Source organism: Aptenodytes patagonicus, chromosome 4, assembly GCF_965638725.1.
Source record: "Aptenodytes patagonicus chromosome 4, bAptPat1.pri.cur, whole genome shotgun sequence".
In the NCBI taxonomy this organism is placed as follows: domain Eukaryota; kingdom Metazoa; phylum Chordata; class Aves; order Sphenisciformes; family Spheniscidae; genus Aptenodytes; species Aptenodytes patagonicus.
In genome coordinates, this window is record NC_134952.1 from 64,590,821 (window position 1) to 64,617,425 (window position 26,605).

The window sequence follows — 26,605 nt, forward strand, 5'->3', positions numbered from 1 at the left end:
TTTAGTTACCAGCACAAACAGAAGCCCTAATTTATTGCTTAGCTGCTCTGGAAGGAGGAGGGAGAAATTGGGTTTTGCTGCTTTCCACACTTAGTGACAGCATTTGAGACACAATCTTCATTTCTTTCTAGAAATGCTGAGATTCTGCTTGGTTGTATGGCAAGAGAAACAATCATCTAGGACCAGTTAGCTATTTGGATAGTTCAGCCACTCTGGCACTGGTATTGTTGGTTGAAATGAGCCCTAAAGCACAGCTCGAATTTCACTAGAAAGACAGACTATTCTGAGGCAGAGCTGCTTAATATGTGAATGGTGAAGGAAAAGGTTGGGTATAACACAGGAGAGGAAAAATCAGGGTGTTCTGTAAGGAGTCATTCAGGTTCATAAAAATTACTCTAGTTGCATCTCTGGCCTTCTTGTATCCACTTTTATGGTGAAGATCACTCATTTACAGAGGTATTTATGTGGTTTAGCAGTCTTACTTAAAGAGAATCTTAAAAAGAAACTTAAATGTTAGGCAGGCAACCTCCATTGGACCTTTGGTTTAGAGAAGGTATTGGTGGAAGTTCAGCCAATGCTCAGTGAAGTTTGGGAGTATTAGTCATGTTGAGAAGCTAAGGGAAGCAGGAGGAAGGCTGGCAGCTCTTAAGGAGAAGCCAAGACACACTTCAGGAAATATTTTGATTAATGAAGCTGAAGTAGCAGCTCCTAAAGCAGCAGGTTGAGGCTGGCTATGATTCCTCTGTTGTAAAAGGGCAGTCCACAGGCTGTAGCTACTTTTCTGCTATAGTACAGGAGTTTGATCCGGTTGCTGGGGCAGGCTTCCTGAAAACATGGAAGAAATGCTGAACCTTTCTCCCAGTGCTTAACTGTCTGCTAAGCTTTGCAAATCAGACCTTTGCAGAGGCTCCATGGCACTCTTGAAATCCAGGCTTTAGTGTTATTGGCAACTGTTTTGTCAAGTGAAAAAATTCTTTGGGGTATGGGAAACTCTGCTTTTGGTTAGATGCCAATTACCTGAGTCAGCCTCAGCTGAGAACTTTGCTTAAAGGAAGAATAGTCCAAAAGTTATTTGAGGAATTAGGAGGCAGGGACAGTTTATGGCCAACTGAATACTCTAAAAAGCAATGCACTTAGGAGCACTAACCATGTTTTCAAAGAGATCTTGATGGTCTAAAGACTCCTATCGAAGTGCTTTTGAAACTTATAGCTGTAGTCTGTGCCTCAGTTGTTTGTCTCTAGAAGTGAGCTTTTAGCACTTGTGAAAAAGAGTAGGAGTGTGTGCTATGGAAAGCTGGGGTGTCAAACACTCTACTGCTGCAGAAAATGCAGACCTGGTAGATAAATTGTTGGTGGGGAGCAGTAAAAGGAGGAACTGATGTCTTTTAGTGACAGTTGCTGTTTACATTCTCCAGTTGCCAACATTACAGCAAACACTGCAGCATTTAATTTGTGGGTACCTTGGTTTCTTTCCAAAATGTGTTAGAAAGTTGTAACTTTAAATTGTTTCTAACACATCAAACAAATTTGACACTTAGGGTATTCTTCAGGTGGCTTGGTACCTGTCTGCCTTTGTGGTCTTTCTTTCAGAAGAATTGAAATCATGGGCAAGATAAATTGCTGTTTCTAAGCGGGTTTTGCATTTTCTTAAAATCTCTAGAGGGGATGAAATGTTGAAGAGGGTTCCCTCCAGAAGTTTCCATCCCTTGTACAATTATGCATAGAGTTTACCAGACCTTAGCACAGGAATGAAGAGTGGGTATCGGTGCTATGCCAGACCAAATCTGAAGAAGAAATAGGAAAAATATAGGAGGAAACAGAGAGTGAACAGATGAAGAAAACATACTTTATTGCACTTTCTCCTGATGCTCTTATTTGTTCAGCAGCAGGGTCAAATGGTATAGTGTACTGCAGGGTTTAAGAGTATATCAGGCTTCAAGGGGCATACCCCGTGAAGGCAAAACTGCAGTCTTTGACTTGAATAAATGTTTCTTTTTATGTTCCTAAACATAAAAGTACTAAAAGAAGGCCTAGGATGACTTTAGAGCAAGTGTCATGGGAGAGACAGTGCAGCCTGAGCTGTGGAAGCATTCTTTGGAACTTGTTTCTACTCACCAAGATGATCAGTGTCCTCCTGCAAAACAAGAGTCTCCAACAACATAGATGCTGAAAGAGGGCAGATGTGAAGTTGGTTCCTTTTGGCAGTACAGGCGATCCACGTAGTATTTTCTCTCTTGTGCTTCATCTTTATGATTGGTGGGCCTTATTCTAGTATGCAATGCTCTTTAACAAAGGTGTTTTGAAGCTAGAAGGATGTGGTGGGTTGACCCTAGCTGGATGCCAGGTGCCCATCAAGACGCTCTATCACTCTTCCTCCTCAGCTGGACAGGGGGAGAAAAAATATGATGAAAGGCTCAAGGGTCGAGATAAGGACAGGGAGATCACTCAGCAATTACCTTCACGAGGAAACCAGACTCCACTTGGGGAAATTAATTTATTACCAATCAAATCAGAGTAGGGTAATGAGAAATAAGAACAGATCTAAAAAAAATCCGCCTGCCCCCCACCCCTCCCTTCTTCCTGGACTCAACTTCACTCCTGACTCTTCTACCTCCTCTTCCCGAGTGGTGCAGGAAGACAGGGAATGGAGGTTGCAGTCAGTTCATCACATGTTGTCTCTGCCGCTCCTTCCTCCTCACTCTCTTCCCCTGCTCCAGTGTGGGGTTGTTCCCACAGGGTACAGTCCTTCAGGAACAGACTGCTCCAGCGTGGGTCCCCCATGGGGCCACAGGTCCTGCCAGCAAACCTGTTCCAGCATGGGCTCCTCTCTCCATGGGTCCACAGGTCCTGCCAGGAGCCTGCTCCAGCACCGGCTTCCCACAGAGTCACAGCTTCCTTCAGGGCACATCCACCTGCTCTGGCATGAGGTCCTCCATGGGGTGCAGGGTGGATATCTGCTCCACTGTTAACCTCCATGGACTGCAGGGGGACAACCTGCCTCACCATGGTCTTCACCATGGGCTGCAGAGGAATCTCTGCTCTGGCACCTGGAGCACCTCCTCCCCCTCCTTCTTCACTGACCTTGGTGTCTGCTGAATTGTTTCTCTCACTCCTCTCTCTGGCTGCAGTTGCTCTTGTCCAGCAACTTTTTCCCCTTTTTAAATATGTTACCACAGATGCACTACCACTGTCGCTGGTGGACTCAGCTTTGGCCAGCAGCAGGTCCGTCTTGGAGCCAGCTGGCATTGACTCTATTGGACATAGGGGAAGCTTCTAGCAGCTTCTCTCGGAAGCTACCTCTGTAGCTCTGCCCCAATACCAAAACCATGCCATGCAAATCCAATACAAGGGATTTCTCTTCTTTTTCCTTTTTTTTTTTTTTTTTTGAGAACCCTTTTGAAATAATTTGTTTTGGATTAAAGAAAATATCTTGCATTTCCTGCTTCTCCTTCTGTTGCTAAGCTTCTATCAAGAAAAATAAAATCAAGCAGACTTTATTTCTAATACTCTGTGTACTCCTTATATCTTCACCATCTTCCATGAGAAAGTAATGTGACTACTTAAAGAGGCTGCTAGGAGAAATAGTAGTGTTAGTAGCAGGTACAACTAAGACCTGCTTCTGTTTCTTTCTGAACCTGTGAATGTTATCTGGCATGCTACCCCAGTTTGAGCAGAATGAGCAAGGGAATATTAACTAAATATGTATGGCAAACTACTGATACTTGGGCACAGTCTAGTTGTCACCTTTCAAAAAGATGTACTGTTTTTCTCCAAAGAATTGCAAAACTGAGTTGGTGTTTGGAGAACATGGCTTGTATAAAAACTAAATAAATTGGGTTGCTTGTCTATCCAGGAGAAAGATAAGGGGTAACTTGATTATTGGCCAAAGAACCGATATGATGGAGATTTCTGATAGTAAAGGGCTCTGTAGTTTGACAGAAAGGGCATAATGAGATCCAGGGCCGCCTTTGGTGTTCTGCTGCTCACCCTTCAAGCACATAACTGTTCCTGTGTGACAGTCTACAGCTCATTAGTATAGTCTGTGTCACTTTGCTCTTTCTAGCTACTACATTCACCTGAAACTGTCCTTGGAAGGGTTTATTACCATCCTTGGAAGTCATTATATCCTTCCTGCATATCTTCCAGTTCTTTCTGTCCTTTTTTCCTGAAAAGATTTCAGTCTTATGTATAAAATATTATATTGGCTTGATTTTTCTCTGTAGGGAATAAGAGAGCATGATGTTGAAGTGCCTTTGGCTTTTTAAAGGACATGTAAAGCTTCTTTTGGAAATAAGAGTGGGTGAGACCCAGTGGTGCAGTGTCAATCTGAAAATAGTCCTTCTATTGGATGTTGTTCTTTATACAGTTGGAACAACAGCTGCTGATGTTTGGGAGCACATACTGGGGAGACATCATAGTAGAGGTCCTCCTTTTACTTCTTACTGAAGGCATTTATTGGTCACCTCAGAGACAGGCTACTGAAGTACAACTACCATGGTAACCTTTACATTGAAGAACTAGTCTGTTTGCCACCTGGCACTAATCTGTAGAAGGCATATACGGAGCAGGGTGGAGTAGCTTCTGTTATTTGTGCTGCTTTGATTGAACAAGTGTCCCAGAAAAAGCAAAAAGAACACATTTTGCCCTGAGCTTGCATTGGAAATGACTTTAAAATGCAGGCATTTCTAGAAGCAAGAAACAATTAGTTATTAGATTCATTGCAATTTATTATTAACCTCTGGTACCCTGAGAACATTATCCTGCTTAGTCATGTGTGCAACTGAAATTTTAATTTAATTTGTTTAATTTCATTCTGTACACAGACAGTGTTTAGTAAATTTATTAGGATTCTTTTACAGTTTGCCCTCTTTATACTAAAAAAGTGATAGATTAGTTAGTCATTCTGAATAAGCAATTTGTCAAGCCTGTAAGCCATATAAAACTAAGTGCATAAATAATTTATTGCCTACTCTAGTAGTAGAAATAATGTACATTTGGCAAATTCTAATTAAAATAATCAAGAGATTAATCATTTGATTGAAAGTTATTTATTTAACAGAACTAATTCTCTTAAAGGTGTGTTTTAAACTTGGAGTACTAATGTGTTCTTACCTGAGACTTGGTAAATTAGAAGTGTTTTCTTTTTTAATCAGCAACTTCATAAAAAGTGTGGCAAGTTAGTAAAATGGACATAAAAATGTATTTTTGTAATACTTCATGATGTTACATAGGAAAAATCATTTAAGATGATATTCCTTAGCTGAAGTTATCAGACCTATTTCTTATACTGTAGTTAGGGTTTAATTTAAGGTACATTTAATGAAACATAAGTTTTTCTTGGTAAGTATTTTCATATGGAAAATATCTGCAGCATAACTCTCAGTCCAAACTACATTTCATAAGAAAGAATTCATCTTGTTTGCCATAGCCTAATTTACATGTATGTACAAATGCAGAAAGAAAATAATTTCATTTGGAGGCTTACAGACACAGATTATTGTGAACTTTACAATATATTGAACCAGATTCAGACCCAGCATGAGTCTGTGCAATATAATGCTCCTTGTTGCAGTAATCTAGTGGCAGATCATGAACTTAATCTCTAATCTTGCAGTTCTGCACTTACATAAAGATCTGTTGTCTTTTTTGGAGGGCCTGTGCAGCAGCTTGCACACAACAAATATGCTGCATGATTACCACTCTATTCTATGAGCCTTATATATATATGGGTAACTTTACCTCTGTGACCAATCTCATTGATGGGAGGGGAATGGCTTTTGTATGAACGGCTCGCTTGAAGTTAAGAAAACTGGAGGACGAAAATGAAGTTCGTTCAATAGAAAGCTTTAGTACTTCAGAAAAGTACTTTCAATGGGTGAAGCAGAACCAGTGCCTGATGTCTCATTTTGGCTTTTAGGTAGTAATCTCTTTTTACTAATATCATGGCAGTACCTGAAACAATTAAAACATACTACTGGAGAGATACTGTTTTCTGCTCATAAACCAATGCTCCATTCTGATCACCATGGTGCAGTTTTTGCTATACAGAGCAGACAACTTGGTGTTTAAATCATAGCAATACAATCATCTGCTATTTGGCTGTTTATCTGGGGTTTTTTGCTGCAGTCAGTCCAGCAGACATTTTCCTGTGTAGCCTGGATCCGTAGATGTTTATCTTTTTGATGTTCTCTTTTCCTGAATGAAGCCTGAGTTGTTATGTGATTTCAGTTTAAATCTAGTTCTTGTACTGATAGCCCAGAAGTTACTATTCTAGTACTAAAAATTACTAGTTAAATCTTATTGTATGTGGTTATGAGTCTTCAAAACTGCATAGAACAGAGACGGTGGGAGGAAGTCCATGAAGAGGCAAAAATGGTAACTTCCATGTCAGATGAACTGGATTGTTAATACTATCAGTTTTTTATGCACAGAAACAAATAACAAATTGATGAAAAGGGTATATTGCGTATGCAGCTTATAGGCCTTCATGTGCTTTGTCCGTATTTGAATGATGTTAGCTTAGACTTCTTGTATGTGTGAATGGAAACTGCTTTCAAGGCTGTGTTCAGACAGATTTTAGAAAATATGGGTATGGAAAAGAAGATCCTTATATTGAGCTGCCTTCACAAACAGTGTAACTCTAAATTAAACTTTTGCAAGTATCTAACCCAAGTGAAGACAATGTAAGAGATATAAACCCCAAAGATTACTGTGTTAATTTTTATAGAAGCTGAACAGACCATAGTGGAATGAGGGTAGGAAAGGGAAACTGTGAGAGCAGAGAGTATACCATCAGCCACGGAGGGGAGGTTGAGGGCTACCAGAAGTCTGGTAGGAATTTAAAACTGAATATAATGTAAGGCTTGTGTAATAATGAGGCTTTTATGAAGATGATAACCTTGTCGGTGCATGTGGTTTGTGGTAGCATTTGTTTTGGGAAATGTCACCATGGCTCAAAGTAGAGATATTCAGTAGCCCAAAATATGGGCCCAAAAATGGACTTGACTGCATCCTGAAATCTGTCTCCATTCAGTAACACACTTACTAGCATATACTTAATTCTCCTTTAGGGTCTTGGAAAGAGTTCAGACTTAAATCTTTGCTTAGGCACTCTAATTATGTTCAGGATGATTCTTAAATTACCCTGGTAATCCTAGTTACTTTTGAAGGTGACTTTGTTGCCAGAAAAAGCATTCTAAAAAAGCATTTTCACTGAGTTCAGTACCATGTTGTTAATTTGTTAGTATACTAGGAAAAAGTTAAGTCTTAAGAAAAATGACACATTGCAACATACAGGGCTACAAAGATCTTAGAGGGTTCTCAAGCCCACTCCCCTGCCTAAAGCAGGTTCACCTAGGCTGAGAAATCCAGTCTAAGAGCTGTGAGGGGCTCCAAGAAATGCTGAAGTGGGTGAAGCTACCAAGAAATGTGATACAAGAAAGATGTTCAAAGAATATGTATAGAGGACTTGGGCCGTGACCTGCTTGTGTTTAATCAAGTTGGGTTATGGATCAAGGTCAATAGAGCATGTGCATGGAACTGCACAGTTCCATGTAGGCAGCGTAGCTCGCAATAGCAGAAATCTAGCGGAATGGTTGCTTATCCACCCCACACTTTATTAAAATATCAACTGTGATAAAATGAGGGATTAGAGATGTTGAAAATCCCTATTTTGTATAGCTGCAATGATCAACTGTGGAGTAGTGTCACTGTAAGAACCATTGAGGAATTTAATAGTGTTTCTATTAGAAAATGCCAAATCTTTTGAGCTATGTGGTTGAAAAGGTTTTAGTTGTATTGACTGAAGTTTCAGGGGCAAAAACTTTTCAGGTCTGAGATGGAAATTCAGGTTAAGAGCAGAGACTTACTTATTTAATGTCCAGTAACTTGATCATTAGAAGACTTGTCTGTGGCATTGAAGTCTTCATTCTAAGTCTGTGGTTTTCATTGATCCAAGCAGGCACTCCTGTCTTTTTAAATATCACAAGTATACTGTGAAACTATGAAGAATTTCCATGGGGTAGGAAATATTTTCCACCCAGTTATAGTACTTATCACTAAAAAGGCATAGCTTGAGAAATGAGTAGTTTTTAACTTTAAATTTTGACCCCCCCAAATTATCATGGGCACAAGGAAACAGAATTTGAAAGTTGCATTTACAGCAGTTACTGATTATTTTGATTATGTGTTGGGGGAATAAATCACGATTTCAGGTTCCTCATAAAACCTTACTTTTAGGAAGCTGCTAGATGACATGGATCTGAACATGCCTCAGGGTTTTGGTTTCAAGTTGTATTCTAAAACAGGAGAAGCCTGTCTTTTGAGTAAAACTAGAGTAAAGAAAATAAAACTTGAGTAAAACTAGAAAATTTTTGATCTCATGAGGACCTTATCATCCAAAAAACTGAACTCCTGTTAGACTGGCCTAACTGATTCTTGGTTGCAAGAACTCTTTTACACTTCACTTGACTAAGTAAATATACAAGAGGTTCTTAAATGGTTTAAGTTAAGAAATGTTTTGGGACAATACATGTCTCTGCTACACAAATAGTGTGTTCTAGAGAGTCAAGCTGCCTTCTTTTTACTCTTGGTCTCTCCTCACTTTCTTAATATGTAAATACACAATGAAATTAATCTACGAAAACTTAGTGGCATGGGGTTTTTTCTTTACCCAGAGCTGGGAGGGGCAAAGAAAAATGATTCCATTAAAGCAGTTGTTACTAAAGAAGTTACAAAAATATCAGCTATGGTACCTGAAGAAATACTGCTGCAAGAAATTACAGAACAGAATTTCAGCTGAGGTTATACAGAAATTTGCAGATGCTGCTATGGAAATAGACAGCTTTCAAGCGCACAGGGTTTCCATTTAAAGGCAGGTGAAACAATAATAAATATTTGCAAAGTAAATTAAACTGTCTCTAAAGTATTTTAATAAATAAAGGTCAAAAAGGAAATCACTGAGAGGCCTGCAACTGCTTGCCAAGTCTGAAACTTGGGAAAAAAAACCCTGAACACTAAAAGCTTTTTAAAAAAATGAAGATGCACACACTGCTTCCCAAACTTCTTACAAGGGATCTAAGTCCCATGTGAAATGTAAATGAAAGCATCAACTGCAGGAATTCAATGTGAGGTTAATTTTCAACATGCTCAGCCAAGGCAACATTTTAAACAAAGACTTCTATTGTATCAGTTATGTTCTTTGCAAATGAGTGAGTGTTAAACTTTGCATCCTGATTAGTGTAGGGAGATGTACCAGCCATTCTCAGGGTAAGGTTGGCTAGGCACCTGCATATTTGGATAAATAGGTTTCTAAATCTCCTTGGAATGCAAAACCAGACAAGAAAGCTTCTCTTATTTGCTCTTTCCTGTGTAGCCAAAAGTACCCTGAGAGAAGAGATGTCAGTGCTTCTGCTTCTAATCATACACAAAGCATGGAGTTGAAGAAACAATCCTCTAAAAGTTAACTGAATTTATGATTTATTCAAAGCAGATAGGAAGCATGTGTGGTAGTTGGAAATAACGCTATGCATGCCTAAGGTGCTTGAAAGAGGTGCTCTTTACTAGGTGACTGCTTCCAAAGACCTCTGTTTAAGAGAACATATGCTTGTGATGTGGCCTTCCCCCTGACTCCCTGTGTCTGGGAAACTAAATTGCTGGCAGGCACAGTTTGCAGTGCCATCATGTGATTTTGGAGTTAAGAGGCTATAGGGACCCCTTCAACCTGTTTTTAGTTTCTGTGGCTGCCACAGATTTCAGTGACTTTTCTGAGTTTTCTATACCCCTCAGTGGTCATTCTTGTTTGTTCTTTGTTTTTGTCCACAGAGGTTTTATTCAAAAGCAATATGGAAGCACTCTTACTAGGCATGCTTTCTTCTTCTAGTGCAGTGGTGAGCTGATTGCATTTGTGGTCTACAGCTGTGCTGTGGGAGAGCCCAGTGCTTCCGGCAACTTCAGGGAAAAGCTTGTTTTGATTTTTAGCTGAAGGATGCAAAGAGGCTGTTCTCCTTTCCCAACTTGTTTGAACTTGTCTACTGTGACTGACACTGAAATCCAGTGAACTTTTTATTGTGGATCTGTACTTAGACACATCACTTTGAAATTAAATGTATATCAATCTCTCTCATATGTAGATATTTAACATTTTATTAGATATTAAGGAAACATCAGTGTATAACTAGATGTATCCCTATTTAGACAAATGCTCTTCTTATTGTTAAAAAATAGATTTTGTAAGTTTTTATCTAGTGGTATATATTTTTGCTGATTCTTACTAGATTTTCAGTTCTTCTAGCAACAAAAGTCTACCTGTGTAATGAATTACTAAGAGATTATTTTATATCTCATGCATTGTGATCTGTCTTGAAGTATTTGGACTATAGTAATCTTTCACAGGATATTTATGATACATGTTTATATTAACATTTGAAAATGAGTTAATTCAGTGTGATTTTTCACTTAGAGACCTGACTTGACTTCTGTATTTGTATCTGAAGTAATTTCATAAGAACTATGAAATACCTTTAATATGCTTCTACTGTATTCATGAGGTTTTTTTCTCTTTTAAGTGCATCATATGTTTGGGGCCAAACTTGGCCGAGGACAATTGCACTTTCCTGTTTCAGAAGCTTTTTTTTCCTTAAGGATTTATTCTGAAAATAGGTGTGTAAATAAAAAAATATTGTGATTTATAGAGGTGTTGAATCTTGTATCTGTCTCATGTCAAAGCCTTTAGTATCTGTGGGTGATGAAATAAAGCCACTTGGACTTAGGTGCCAAAATACAGATTTATGTCAGTGACGACTTAAGGCACACAAGTTGGAACACTTTGGCCTAAGTTTCAAACCCTCTTTTTTTCCGAAGACAGCCTTGGCAAAGTAAAACAATTGCTAGGCTTGAAATATTGCCAGCAGTTTTTCATGAAGAGAATAGATTATTCATTTTTGTCCCTACTGGTGCCTTGAAATATATTTCTGATAAGTCATCAGCTACTCTTTGCATGCACGCTGCTTTCTGTGGGATGGGCAACTGTCTGATTAGTTTCAGAATGGCACAAAGTTATGACAGATAGTGAGCTGTTTCTGCATGGCCACAAGAAGCAAAACAAAGAACTCCAAGAGTTAAGCATGTGAGGACTGAAGTTTTAAGTCCTATCAGAATACTGTTGCTACAACTGAGAGTGTATTTCCTTTGTAGGCATTTGATACTGATTATGTGTATTCAAAGTCCAGATAAGTCAATAGGGGAGGTATTGCTTCCCATTATATTCCAGAGCTGACTGTCCAGAGTAAAGAGACATCAAGTGGTGTCCTAGCAGGTGGCACTGCCAATGTCACAATCTGCTTGCAAACTTCTAAGAGGTGATGTCATGTAATCAGAAACCTGTCATTCCCAGCACCTTAAGGTAGTTCTGCAGTCAGGCTATGACAGTTTAGATTGGTCTCAGTATGAATTAAATTAAGCAGCTAAGGAAAGTTAGGTAAGTGGACTTTCTGCTTCACCAGCAATGAATAAATGATCTTCGGGGACTTGAATGGTTGTTTTTCTTTTATCTTTCTTTTTTTTTTTTTTTTCCTGTCAAAATAGTCTACCATTCATGCTCTGTTTCTTAGCGTTGTTTGCCAGTTGTACCAAACACGCAATTTAACTTCACTGGCCTTTTGCTTGACAAGCTCTGTAGGGCTACTAACAACTCGCATGCTTCAGTGAATTGGTTTTTAAACTTCAGGGCTATTATATGAGGAAAGCCATATATATATTTTTATATATATAAAAAATCCTTTTCAAAATTTCCTGAGGTTCTTTTTCCTTCTGTGTTCATTGCCTTCTAAGCTTTTAAGTGTCTGAACTTGGTGGTGAATTCATCATTGTCTTCTCTTTATCTGTAGTGCCTGAACTCTTGCCAGTTCTTCTTACAAACTATGAAATATTTCTGTGCTTTTGGAAACTATTCCAAGTACAAAGGTGTCTAACTCATAGGAGGCTGCTCTGTTGTGATCAACCTCTTTTTATTTAGCTAACTAGCTGCCAGTAAACTGCTCCACCGCCAGTCTGACTCTTTCCTCAACTCTTGTGTCTGCACCCTGGGAGTGTTTTCCTATGTTTTGGGTTATGAACAAAAAGATATTATCACTTGCATACAGAAAAGCCTAGACTATCAAGTGTGGCTTGTTTCTCTAGCCACCTTTGCTGCATGTTGCATCTGCTTACCTGAGGCCTTGTTCACATGTAACAAAGAAACAAGCTGTACTCTGTTGTACTTGATCCATACAAGGTTACGGTCCTGCTATCTGGCTGGTCTTTGACTAGAGCAGGTCACTACTGCCTTACCTACAGTATTATGCTTTCTGTGTGCTGTGTTTACAACTGTGGACATCTCCTAGATGGGAACAAGATTTCTTGTATATCTCTTTAATGCACATCTATTCTTAGGTAACTGTGTATTTTTGTAGCTTTATTTTTTTTTCACTGACTCTGAGTCTGCAAACAGAGTCAAAATATTAGGCTCTTTGGTACTAAAATGGCGTGCATGGTGTTTACAGCAACTGAATACTTGAGATCTTCTTCCTGATCCAATCACTGAACTTTTCAGTGGAACAAGATAGTAGGGCTTAAAAGGGTAAAACATCTTGATTTCCACATCCTTGGGAGCCTAGATTGAGATGTCTGGATTTCAGGTCTCTGTGACTCTGGCCTCTGAAAATTTAAGTCCAAGCTATTTTCAGTTGGGTCAGTGTGAACCAAAGTACGGAGAATGGGAGGAGTCAAAAAGCTAGGGCTGTATTTTCAGATATGTTTATGACTGTAAACTGGGCCCCCACTGAAGTCTGATAAAACTCATCATTGTCAGATATTATGTAAATACTGGATGCTTGTGAATAGTCCCTTTATCACACTGTGCAGTGCTTTGTCCTCCATCAGAATAAGGGTAACAATGCTTGCCTTAAAAAGTTACATTCATTTATTCTTTTTTGCAGCTTCTTTGTTAGTTGTAATTTTACACAGTCTAAATCATAAAAGGTTGGGTACTGGGAGCCTTCCCTTTGTATTCAGAATAATCTTTTTGTGTTGAACTGTATTGCTTATGGTTCATTTTGTTTCCTGTCCCTAGATTATTTTTCATATAAAAAAAAAACCAACAAAGAAACCACACACAACAACTTTCTGCTATACTCTGACTGTTCATTTTTTACATTGGCCTTTGAAGCAGAACTGCCTGTGTGTTGTTTTTGTATTATTTTTATGTTCATTTTATTTGACTTGTCTGTCTCAGCAGTAATATTCTTAAAAATGCAAAGGGACAAGTGAAGTGTGACCTTTTACTCTTCAAACAATGTTGTCTGCATTCATTCAGCAGTCTGTTTTTTTAAGTTCTGACTCAAGTTATTTAATCTTCTTCCTGTATTCTCCTAAATAAAAAGGAGTTGCTACACAAATATATTGTTTAGGACTGCTACTCAGATATTTAGTATGTACAGATTATTTCTGAAACATGCAATTGCATATGCACATGTAGAAGATCTCACAGGCTCCTCCAGGCTGCCCAGATAGTACAGTGTCATGCTTTCTCCAGTTCTCACTACAGTTTGTGTACACAGTGCTGGTTAAGCTGTGTAGAATTTGATAACCACTTTTGCTGATTTTTCTGGTCTCAAACTATATTTAACCTGATTGACATGGTTCAGTTCTGCAGAAACTCTGAGGGATTTAGGACTGTTGCTGTGGTTCTTAGTAACCCCTCACAGAGATTGTAGCCAGGTTAGATGGGTTTGATGTGGACTTTCCTGTTTAACCTGTAGCTGTTTCCTGGTACCAGAATGGTGAACTATGGGTTGTTCAATGGTGGAGGTTAGTTCAGCCCTGAGGATGTTCATAAACTACCCAAGGGACTAGGTGAGTCAGGAAGTAGTTTGAAACTGCTTTGTTTTGTCCCATTTTTTGACAGATTTGTCTATTGAATGGGCATGTTTGGCTCAGGATTTTTTTTTTTTTTTTAATACTTCAGAATCAGGTTAATCTGGGAATTAGTTGACTAGGTTTTATTTCTGCTCATTTCACACAATTTGATCTCTTCTTTCTAATCCTTGCTCTCTCCCAAATGGGCCATGAAGTTTCTGTTCAGAGTGGCGTGGGTCTCACATTCTTCTTACAACCGCTCTCCCCCTACAAGAGCAGGAAAACACTTGAGAAACATACAGCATATGCTTTTCACAGGACATGAGCTATGTGTGTTGCAGCACATGACTAGACTAACGTGTGCTAATGTTCACAATGGAAAGTTGATCTTGCTGCTGAACCATAATGGCAAAGTAAACACCTGCTCAACAAATGGAGTGCAACTGAAGTGCAGCTTGTAGAGAGAGCTGCTTGTGCCAGAAAATAGGTAACTAGCCCTTGTGATATGGAAGCTGGAGAAGAGGACCATGCCCAAAAGCACTTACTGAGGTTATGAATGTTTTACTAGACCTGTGTTCTCACGGCTACCAGATCATGTCTGCGTTGTTGCAAAAGGACATGAGACAGGCCTTACCTTGTAATAAGACCTTACTGTGAATCTTTTTAACCAACAAGAGGAATGAATCTTCCTTACTTTCCCACAATTGGGAAATGAACAAATGTACTACTCTGAAGGAATTTTGTTGCAGCCATTTGGTTCAGTCCCATGGCAAGAACTGAAATCTGCCATACGGCAGCTGAAAAGTCTGCATTACTAGTGTGAAAAGAATACCATTGAACCTTAGTTTACGCTGTGACAGACTCTCTGAACCCTTACTACCTCTAGGTATACTGATTCTTTCAGGAAAAACAAAGAAACACAGAAAATCTTGTCTGTGCTAAGCACACTCATCCTCTAGAATCTTTTAGCATTTTCTTGCTTTTTCAGTGGAAGAAATGACTTAGGGACACCATACATTAGAAGCAGCAATGCTAGATTTCCCTGCCTGTGCTATAGCCCTTCTGGCTGTTCTGGTCTGGGCTGTTGATCAGTTCTTACTCTTGCACACAGCTTGTGAATTCACTCGAAGATGTTCTGAAAGGAATCCAGCGTTTCTAATAAATTTCCAATTTATGCAGCTTTATATCAGAAAAGTTGATTACTTATTTTCTTCTTGTTCTCAGGCTGCTTCTCTCACCATCAGGTACTCAAGACTTGCTAGTTGTACTGGAAGGTGACAGACTGCTGGGAATGAAACACTATTTAGAAATACCTGAAAAGGCATTTTCCTGACATAAATGTTTCCAGATCTTCTTTCTCAGGCACAGCTTCTGATATCCCTGGGTCAGCTGAATTCAAGTTCAACATTTATTTGTCCTGACAAAGCACTGTCAAAACTACTGGTCTGCCATTGCAACCTAAACATCTGCTCCAGTTGAAAGATCCCAATGAGAACTTAACCAAAAGAAATCAAGCTAAATGTCAAAACTGTGTTTATCCATAGTTTTTAGGTGAAAGTTCTATTCAATGTCTCTTTTTTGTTTTTTACACCTATTCTTGATTCAGCCATTCACATGAACACGTTTTCATTGTGGCTGCTTGAAAGAAATATTTTAAGGAATCCTTCTGGTTGGGCAAAAAAATTCTGGAAAATTAATTGCTCAGGAGGTACTCTACTGAAAATAGATGTTGTAACTGAAATCTTACACCCAGGTCTCCAGTGTGACTCCTTTGCTTTATACTTGGTAGACAAACATAAACTTGTGTCTGGAATTGCTATTTCTTTTCCCTTTCCAAGAAATGATAGCAGATAGACACAATAGTACAAGCCGAGTAATAGTGAACTGTAGTACTACAGAAGATATGCGTTCTCTCAAGTCAACAGGGTTGGATTAAAATTTGCCAGAGAAAAGAAGTCAGTGAAGCAAGAAACAGTACTAAAAGATGGTATTTCCAAAAAGAATAAGTGGTCAGCCATGAAAAGCAATTTAAAAGCTGAGGAGCTGACAGAATAATCTGAACTGTCTTGGAAGAACTTCTACAGGAATTTATTGAACGGACATAAAGCGGAGTAGATAGGACAACAACTCAAGAGGAAGAACTGCAGTGCACTGAAAATGCATAAAGCAGAGGGTGATGACAATCTCCCCAACTCTAACTACTACACTAAGCAATTTTAAGAGTTTCTCTTGGTTGTCCCAAACCTGATGCTTGGTGGTAAGATGGTGCTGCTTCCCTGAAAGGCTGGGAGAGTTGGGGTTGTTCAGCCTAGAGAAGAGAAGGCTTCAGGGAGACCTTATTGCAGCCAATCAGTACTTAAAGGGGGCTTATAAAACAGATGGCGGCAAACTTTTTAGCAGGGCCTGTTGCGACAGGACAAGGGGGAATGGCTTTAAACTAAAAGAGGGTAGATTCAGACTAGATATAAGGAAGAAATTTTTTATGCTGAGGGTGGTGAAACACTGGCACAAGTTGCCCAGAGAGGTGGTGGATGCCCCATCCCTGGAAACATTCAAGGTCAGGTTGGATGGAGCTCTGAGCAATCTGATCTAGTTGAAGATGTCCCTGCTCATTGCAGGGGGTTTAGACTAGGTGACCTTTAAATGTCCCTTCCAACCCAAACTATTCTAAGATTCTGTGGTGGTGGTGGTGTTGTTTTTTTAAAGTCATTGTGGGACCCACTTTAAGGCTGTCTTTATCAGCCTTTATTTATCTGTTGGAAATGTTCTAATCTCACTGTTTCTAAAATTCCTTCTGTGATCATGTCTGGCAGCTGTGAACTTTACTTCTGGTTTCAGTAAGAGCAGATTTGGTGTGTGGGAGGTCTGCCTCTAGTTGCACGGTCCTTCTAGGAACTAGAGAATCAGGAACGATTAGGCTGTTTTTAAAGAACAAATAGTGCTGGAGTGCATTGTAAAGCAATCCCTTATATGCTCAGGGAGATTTGTAAGTACACATCTTGTAATAAGAAAAGATGCATACTTTAAATTGCACGCTATTCTGGTCTGGGGTGTCTTGCTGCTGCACCCTGCAGTTGTGAAATCCTCTCCTGATAATCAATAGCCACATTCTTTTCCATAACAAAAGGAGCTGGGGTTGCCAGAAAATGTGCCTGGAGAGGGAAGTAGTGCCAATTCCAACACCTCCACAATGTGTGGGGTTTCTTGTGCTCTTTTGTCCTCCCTTTGCTTTCTCTGTCTCCATGTGCCCTCCTCCCACCCACCCCCCAAGGTTAATGTTTTAGGGAAGTAAGTGTGAAATGATTATAAACTGAAACCTTCCATCCCTTGGGACATAGCCACTGCCCCAGCTGAAGGTAGTTAGCAGGGCCTGACTGCTGTTAGCAGTGCCAGATTGTAATCTGCATTCTGTTGCCATTCCTCTGCCCTTACAGAACTGAGCTGCTGCTGCCACTTAATGCTTAGTGGTCCCTGGAGGAGTTTCAACACAGTTTGGGAAGTGCTGGCTTAGTGATTTATGTATATCAGGACATCAGGGATTTGGATTCAGCTCTCTTCTTTCCTCCTCCACAGGGAAGTTGTTCTCAAAGTGTAGAAAAGAACTGGAATGTATAGAGGCTGGAGGACTCAGGGGTTGGAAAACTTGTGGGGAAGAGGTAGAGCACTACCACTACTACTGGGCACTAGTCTCTTTTCCCAAAATCCAAGAGGTGAGTTCAGACACATTTCCAACCAGATGTGGTCACATGGCCAGTTTGGAGCTGTTAAACTCTTTAAAGTTGGATGTTAACTGATTATGGTCCTTGCTATCTTAGGGGCATTGGGCCTGTGCTTTGCTGCAGATCATAGGACTGAGTTCTGCACAGATATCATGTCGATTGCCTAGGACATTTTCAAACTTCCCCTGAAGTGGCAGGTGCCTAATGGTGCACAGAGGAGAACAAAACCTGGGTTTCCAGTCTGCTTCCAAGTTGGCTAAGGAGTTGGCCTTACTTATTTTGTAGGGTAACAGCCAACGAGGCCTAAAGAAAAGGCAGGTTGCATAAATCTTATTGTAGCTTAGCTCATGCTCAACTTCTTCACTTCCAGGAATTTCTCAGTATTTAGTTGACAACAATATAAATCTTTCCTTGGAATCCTTGCCTTTCAGAGTTGATTACCCTTAATTATGAAAGCCTTATTTTCTCCTCAGCTATCTAATAGAGCCCTCAGTAGCAATGAAACATTGATTATTCAGTCAGGTGTTTGTCATTGATTAACAAGTTACATTCAAAAGAGCAATAGGGTTGAGGGAATACAGCAGTCTGGGCTTCTGGCATTTGGCAGTATAGTTTTAAGAAAGACTGAATCTAAAACTTATGTAAATGACTTGACTGGAGGAGCTGGAGTTAAAGGTTGCAGGTGTACAACATAATTTTGGGCTTATACACCACTTTCCTCTGGAGGCACCTGATGAGATTGTGAGATGTATATTGGACTTTGGCTGGTGGCTATCACAGGGCTCTGACCTGTGTATTTGGAGGGTTTTGGTGATATGTTACTGAAGCAGTGATTCTCTTCAAAACCAAAAGATTTTACCAGGCTCTTTTGCACCAAGCTTGCTAGGAGAAGCTGCTTCAGAAAGTGGACCCTGTTCTCCATTTTCTGTAGTCTTTTTTTAAAAATTGCCAAAAGGTCTTGGTGACCATGCTAAACAAGAGAGTGATTTGTAGACGTGCCTGTACAGTGCAGGCAGGCACAACTGAACTGGTTCCATCCGTGTTGACCTCTAAGATAGAAGCAGAAATATGCAGGCTAGATGTGTAATTAGTCATTTTAAGCCTACCAGCAGTGTATATGGGTGGTAATGTGTTGGTGCTGACTCTGGAAAGGCTATGTACTGTTGGAGATGACAGATCTACTTGTTTGGGTCTCCACTAGCTTGGAAACTCTTTCTCCCACTCAGTAGAAGACTGAAGCATTACAATGCCTAATGTATCCTGCTCTGCATCCCTTCAATTTCTATGTCTGTAACAGGTGGCAGGGCTCAGGTATGTTTGCTCCAATTTGTGTAATGCTTGTCCTGTTTTTTTTTTTCAGCTTTCTGCTTAGGCATAATTTGTGTCACCCATTTCCTAATCACCATCTTAAAGCATGTTTAACTGAGATTTGATGTGTGGGAGAGAAAGTACATGCTAATTATTAGTGGGACAACTGGGCAAGACCCAAAAGATCTTGAGCATCCCCAAAGAAGTTGTACCAAATAAAATGATTTCAGTTATTTATCTAATGGAAAAGCCGTCCTTTCACAATAAGCCAAAGGCCATTGAAAAAAAGTTCCTGTATTTCTACAGGAGATTAAAGTACTTTTTGTCTTTTAATTAATGTATCAATCAAGCCCTTTAAAGGAGGTGGAGCAAATATTTTAAGATGAAACTAAAAGACAGTATTGCTTGAATTTTACTGCTCATCAGGAAGCATAGCTTAAATTAATGGGATACCTTACTCTGAAGACTTCAGACAGGTTAGTAGAAAACTTTTTTTTTTTTTTTAATTAGTACAGTTCTTTATTCACTCATCTACTGAAAATGTTATGGTTTAGTTCAAAAAGTTATAAGGATGATACAAATTATTTTCTAATAAACTGTTTGTACAAAAAATGGAACACTGTTTCTGGCATACTGTTTGTCAGAAAACAGAAACAGGCTCGTTTTTGAAACAGTGTCTTAAGAACTTTTCTGTCTTTGTAGGAAATACTGTTTTCTTAGTCCAGAGATATATCAGAAAAAGCTTGTTGCTGTTATGCTTTATAGATTTACAAAAATTTATGTGAAAATAATGGTTATGATTTTTACTGTTGGCTCCCCCACTCATGACATGAAGCTAATTAAAAATATACCAAGAAATAGGTGTTTATTAGCATTAAGGGATGAGGCTTTTGGAGTACTAGAAATGGTATGTAACGTAACAGGTCCTGAAGAGTTAGTGTTCTCACTTGTTTGGGCTAGATTTCCTGAGGGGTCTTGAGTTCTGTTTATTACGTTGAACATGTTATTTCACTTGGAGAGTCCTTATCAGCTTAGTTAGAAGAGAGAGGATAAGACAACCAAAAGTACTATGGCAAGTAGTTGAGTATCTTTCTGATAAGGCCTTCCGAAGGTGCTAGTTGCTATTAAAAGGTTATCAAAATACCTTGGATCTTGTTTAGGTGACTTTCTGTGGACCTTTTCCAGCTGTTGTTAAGCCTTATTAAATATTCCTACATAGAAAACAATATAAATCTGTAGTGGTTAAACACAAATTATCAAGGTAGAAGCTGAAACATGTTCACAGAGTTTCTGTTGTCCTGTTGACTTGTTTGCGTGCTGTAGCATTATTATGACTAAATGATAGATACGGTACAGGGATAAAACTAACAGAAGGGAATTCTTTGCCTAGACTGGTGAAGAGGATTAAGGTTTGCAGTGGGACAATCTGTCTTTTTATTAAAAGGATGCTTTAGCTGGGAAAGATGGCCGTGCTGTCAACAGTCAGTATATTCTGCAATGAGGTGGTGACTGCCTTCCATGACTACATCAGAAATCATGCAGCAGTGCTGCCCATTGAGTTCTACCCTGCTGCTGTGCTATGTCTTCCTTAACTCTAGTTTGGGATTTCAGTGTGACATCAGAAAGAATTGAGAGAAAGAAGCGGGAGATACCGTTACTGTTTTTATCTGAAGTAGATTTCAAGGGCACTGGAGTGAGCAATAGGCTTGCTTCCTGACAAACATTGCAGTGACTTCTTTGAAAACAGTAGTGATAAGTCCACATAGGCTTTCCATTGCTCTAAATCACTGTACTTCTGTTGAAGTTTGAACTTTGTCACATGAAAATTTGGCTGATGCTTGATGTAGGACATGCTAATTGTTGGTGGGGGGCACTGGAGGGAAAATAAAAGAATGTTTAAGGAGCCCTCCTGAATAAGTGTCCTGAAGGAGTCCCTAGAGCCCTCCTGAAACTTTCTCCAATTCCATAGATTTAAACAGGCTAAGACAACCAGCCCCACTAATTGCAATGGACCCATATATATCTCCAGGCGGGCAGGTGTGTGGCAGCATGGTGACCACCTGGCAAAAAGGCAGTGTCCTCTGCTTCTCCTGAGCTTCCAGCACCCAGTAGGACCAATGCAGCCACACAGACAGAGCTCCAGTCAGAGCATGCGATCACCCAGGTTTCAGGCTGCAGGGTGTGCCTAGGGCTACTCCCAGAGATGGAGTGCGGTAGCAAGTGCACCAATGGGAGGTATGCCCAAGTAGGTGAACTGCTCTGCCTGGTGGCTGAGCTTCAGGAGGAGGTGGGCAGACTGAGGAGCATCTGAGAAAGAGATAAACCAATGGAGCTGTACCCTGTCATCTCTGGTACACACATGCCAACTCAGCATGGCCACTACTGAGGTAGGTCCATGAGGTCCCTCCACTGAGGGAGGAGTGGAAGCAAGTTACTTACTGCACGGAGCTGTAAGAAGAGCCCCTCCTTGCCCTCTGAGCTACCTTTATAGAATAGGTATGAGGCTCTGAATATGGTGGACAAAGGACACGATGAGGTGGAGAAAGAGGAATCTGTACAAGTTCTCTCACCAAGGTCAGATCAACCAATCCCTTGCATCAAGAGCTGCATTACGACCAGCATCGAGAAGAAACAATGGCAAGTTATGGTCATAGGTGACTCCCTCCTGAGTGGAAGGGAGGCACACATCTGCAGGCCAGACCCTCTTTTCAGGGAAGCTTGCTGCCTCCCTGGGGTCCGGATCAGGGAACTGGCCGGAAAACTGAAAAGCTTAGTACAGGCTTTGGATGATCATCCACTCCTGCTCTTTCACGTGGGTACTAATGACATTGCAACAAGAAGTCCAAGGTCAATCAAAAGAGATTTCAGGGCCCTGGTAAGAATGCTAAAGGATTCAGGAACACAGGTAAGTGTTTTCCTCAGTCCTCCCGGTAATGGGGAGACACATTGGAAGAAACAGACATGCCCAAGACATCAATGCCTGGCTCCAGGACTGGTGCCTCCACCAGAACTTTGGATTTTATAACCATGGAAGCATCTTCGAGACACAAGGTATGATGGGGCTTGACAGGATCCACCTCTCTTTGCTAATAAACTGGCAGGACAGATTGAGTGGGCTTTAAACTAGAAATATTGGGGGAGGGGATACCATCATGAGAGCTGAAGATAAGCTAAGGGCTGGCATGGTACCACCTGAGGTTGGCAATGCTACTGTGAGCATTTACAGTGCTCCAGGGAGCACTAAGGATTTAGGAGCACATCTGAAATGCTTGTGCATCAATGTATGCAACATGAGAAATAAACAGGATGAACTGGAAGCATTGGTCAATTCACAGAACTATGACCTTGTTGGTCTTAGTGAGACTTGGCGGAATGAATCCCACGACTGGAGTGCTGGGATGGAGGGCTATAGGTTGTTCAGGAGGGATAGGCAGGGCAGACGAGATGCAGGAGTTGTACTGCGCGTAACACAGCGGTTTGACTGTATAGCCCTTACAGTTAGAGATGGTGTGGTTGAGAGCCTCTGGGTAAGGATTAGGGAGATGGAAAACAAAGCAGATGTTGCAGTGGGTGTCTACTACCGATTGCCCAGCCAGGATGATAATGCTGATAAGTTATTCTATAGGCAATTAGGAGATAACTTTGGATCGGTAGCCCTTGTCCTTATGGGATATTTCAACCTCCCAGACATCAGCTGGGAATACCATACTGCTATGATAAGCAAGTCTGGGAAATTCCTGAAGTTTGTTGATATAACTTCTTGCCACAAGTACTCAGTGACCCAACTAGGAAAGCTGCCCTCCTAGATTTGTTGTTTGTGAATAGAGAAGGACTCATGGGAGATGCGGTGGTAGGTGGCTGTCTTGGCCACAGTGATCACAAAATGGCAGAGTTTAAAATTTTTGGTATAATGAGAAAAAAATGTCAGCAAAGTTGCTAGCATGGATTTCAAGAGAGCAAACTTTAAGCTACTCAGGGAGCTACTTAGCAGTTTCCCCTGGGAATCTGCTTTTGAGGGCTTAAGGATCCATGAGTGCTGGTCAGTTTTTAAGAACCAGGTGCAAGTGGGGCAGAAGACCAGCTTGGCTGAACAGGGAACTCCTCTTGGAACTCAGGAGGAAAAAGAAATTGTATGATATCTGGAAGTGAGATCAGGCTCCACAAGACGGTTACAGAGCTGTGGTTTGCATATGCAAGGAGAAGGCATGAAAGGCCAAAGCTCAGTTAGAGTTGAAACTGGCCAGTGTTGTGTCAGACAACAAAAAAGGCTTTTTTAAGTATGTTAATAGCAAGAGGAGGTCCAAGGAAAACATTGGACCAATACTTGCTGAAGATGGTCACCTGACAAATAGGGATGAAGAAAAAGCAGAGGCACTCAATGATTTTTTTGCCTGAGTCTTTAATAATACTGATAGACCTTGGGCTGCCGGGTCCCCTGAGTTGGAGGACCACAAGTGTGGGAGCAGTGACTTTCCATTTGTGGACACTGAAATTGTAAGGGACCAGCTGAATGTTCACAAGTCCATGGGGCCTGATAGGATTCATCCTAGAGTACCGAAGGAGCTAGCGGATGTTACAGCAGGACCCCTCTCGATCATCTACCAAAGTTCTTGGGAGTTTGGGGAGGTCCCCGCTGACTGGAAGCTAGCCAATGTCATTCCAATTTACAAGAAGGGTGTGAGGGAAGACTCAGGAAACTACAGACCTGTTAGTCTAACCTCAGTACCTGGAAAAAGGACAATGCAATCATCAGGCAGAGTCAAGATGGGTTCACAAAGGGAAAGTCCTGTTCAACTAATTTGATAGCCTTCTATGATAAGGTCACACGCCTAGCGGATGAAGAGAAGGTGGTGGATTTAGTTTTTTCTGGATTTTAGTCGGGCTTTTGATACTGTCCCTCACAGCATCCTTCTGGACAAGTTGTCCAACTGTGGGATGAGGAGTTCACAGTGCGCTGGGAGAAGAACTGGCTGAAGGGCGGAGCTCAAAGGGTTGTGGTGAATGGGGCTACATCTGGCTGGTGACCGGTCACCAGCACTGTTCCTCAGGGCTCAATTTTAGGGCTCTTTCTGTTCAATATTTTTATCAGTGATCTAGATGCAGGAGTTGAATGCACCATTAGCAAGTTTGCTGATAATACTAAACCGGGAGGTGGTATTGACTCTCTCGAGGGACAAGATGCCTTGCAGAGCGATTTGGATAGATTGGAGCATTGGGCAATCGTCAATGGCATGAAATTTAACAAGTCCAAATGCTGGATTCTGCACCTGAGACTGAGTAATGCTAGGCACAATTATAAACTGGGAGATGAGTGGCTGGAGAGCAGCCCTGCAGAAAGGGATCTGGGGGCGCTGGTCAACAGCGGGCTCAACATGAATCGGCAGTGTGCCCTGGCAGCCGAGAGGGCAAACCGCATCCTGGCAGTCATCAAACACAGCATAACCAGCTGGTCAAAAGAGGTGATTATCCCGTTGTATATAGCATTGGTGCAGCCCCACCTTGAGTACTGTGTGCATTTCTGGGCCCCATAATTTAAGAAGGATGTGAAGGTACTTGAATGCATCAAGTACCTTGGAGGGAAGGAGACTGAGGACCTCATGGCTTTCTACAGCTTCCTGAGGAGGGGAAGTGGAGAGGGAGGTGCTGATCTCTTCTCCCTGGTATCCAGTGATAGGATGCGTGGGAATGGTTTAAAGCTGTGCCAGGGGACGTTCAGACCTGACATTAGGAAGCATTTCTTTACCGAGAAGGCGGTCAAACACTGGAATAGGCTTCCTAGAGGGCTGGTCGATGCTCCAAGCCTGTCAGTGTTTAAGAGGCATTTGGAAAATGCCCTTAGTAACATGCTTTAACTTTTGCTCAGCTCTGAATTGGTCGGGTAGTTGGACGAGATGGTCATTGTAGGTCCCTTCCAACTGAAACCACTCTATTCCTTCCATCTGGAACTGCTCATTGCTGCATGAGGAAAGGATTTTCCAGATCTAAAGAGATCATATGAGCCTGCCTTCTGTACAAAGAGGAGGAAAGATAGGACATGCACCTTGTTAGATACTCAAGACGTGATCTAGGAAGGGGTAGAAGGTAATAAGAGAATGGAAAGCAGGTGACATACAAACACAAAACAAGTTTTCTTTCACCACTTTGGCAGAACTGTGTCTGAGAAGAGTTGCTAGGGAAGAATCCTTCAGGGTACTATTTAAGTGTAGTAGTGAGAGAGATGGGGTTTCCCTAAACTCAGATGGGAGCTTCTATCTGCTTCCAACAGATCCTCAGCAAAGGAGCTGGTGTTAAAGCAGGATTCCTTCACGCTATTACATTTTTCAGACGCTCAGTCTGTTTGAATGTCATCTGCCTGACAGCATGCCTACTTCTGCTGTTAAAACAGATGGACTCGTGCAATATGAAAAAAGACAGCATGGGAGGCGTTCTTAGCTGATCCTTGGAAAGGCACTTTTGGGGTTATTTGGACTTTGATAATTACCTCCAGGTATTTTCAGAGGATACTTCAGGGATACTCAGGTTAGGAAACTTGCATTAGATTAAGTTCTGAAGCCTGTTCCAAATTGTGTGGTATGCAGACAGAGCCTTTGTTCCTTGGTTTGCTTGTTTGGTTTTTTTAATACTGAAAAGCCCTCCAAAACTTGTCTTTAAAAATTCAGCAGTGAAGAGTGAATTGGTTGATGTGCTATCTAACTGCTGTGAAAAGTACTTAGCTACTTCGTTGGAAGAAAGTGTCTAAATAAACATACAGATAGTGCTTTCCTGATAACTTATTTCATTAATTCACTTTGAAATTTGGAAGGATCTGTTCATGGTTGTGTGGTTGTTTTTTCGTTTTTGGGATTTTTTTAACACAAGACCATTATAGATCATATTTATTCTTTATTTATTCAATTTTATCATGCATAATTTTTACTATTTTACCGTTCTTTCTATAATCAAATATATTTAAGCAAGGCCACATTCTAAAGACAAATTTATAATCACTTTTGTTATTAAAGAACAGGAAATTTATGTGCTGCAAACTCCCAAGGAAACCCACTCGATCATCTTGTCTTAATTTTCTCTGGAGGCATAGACATTTGCCCTGAAAAATTACTTCAGAGACGTATTATTGCTGGATTAATACAGGTGGGAACCACTCTTATACCTCAGCAATACAGATGTAGTGAACGGTGGCTCCAGAATGAAGAAGTTCATTCTTTTGTTCCTAGTCTCTTACAGTGCAGCAGGGTAAGAGGAAGATGTTTGAAAGACCTCCTGGCAATGCAAGTCCATTTGCATATGTTAGACCCATATTTTTGTCCTGCTAATTCCAGATCTCTCTGCAGGCTGCTGCTTCTCCAGTTGACCAAGGAAGTCTCTACCATCTTTGCAGAAATAAAGTTCTTAGGTGGTACATCTGACCCAAATGATCTTAGAGCAGTCGCTAGCAAGCACAGGCTTGCTTCCAAGGGAGCAACTTGGTTCTCTAAAGGAAAAGAATGGTGTGTACACTGAATGAGGGGTGAATCTATCAGTGGTGGGGACCCCTGTTTCTGTCTGGAGATAGGAAGAGAAATGGCCTGAAAGTTGACATTGTGCACTCATAGGTCCTTATTTAATGTCTCTGTGGTATAGGCATGTCTAAATATGGAAGCACCTTTATTTGGCATTTGTGAATATCTTGCGCATGTTTGTTCTGG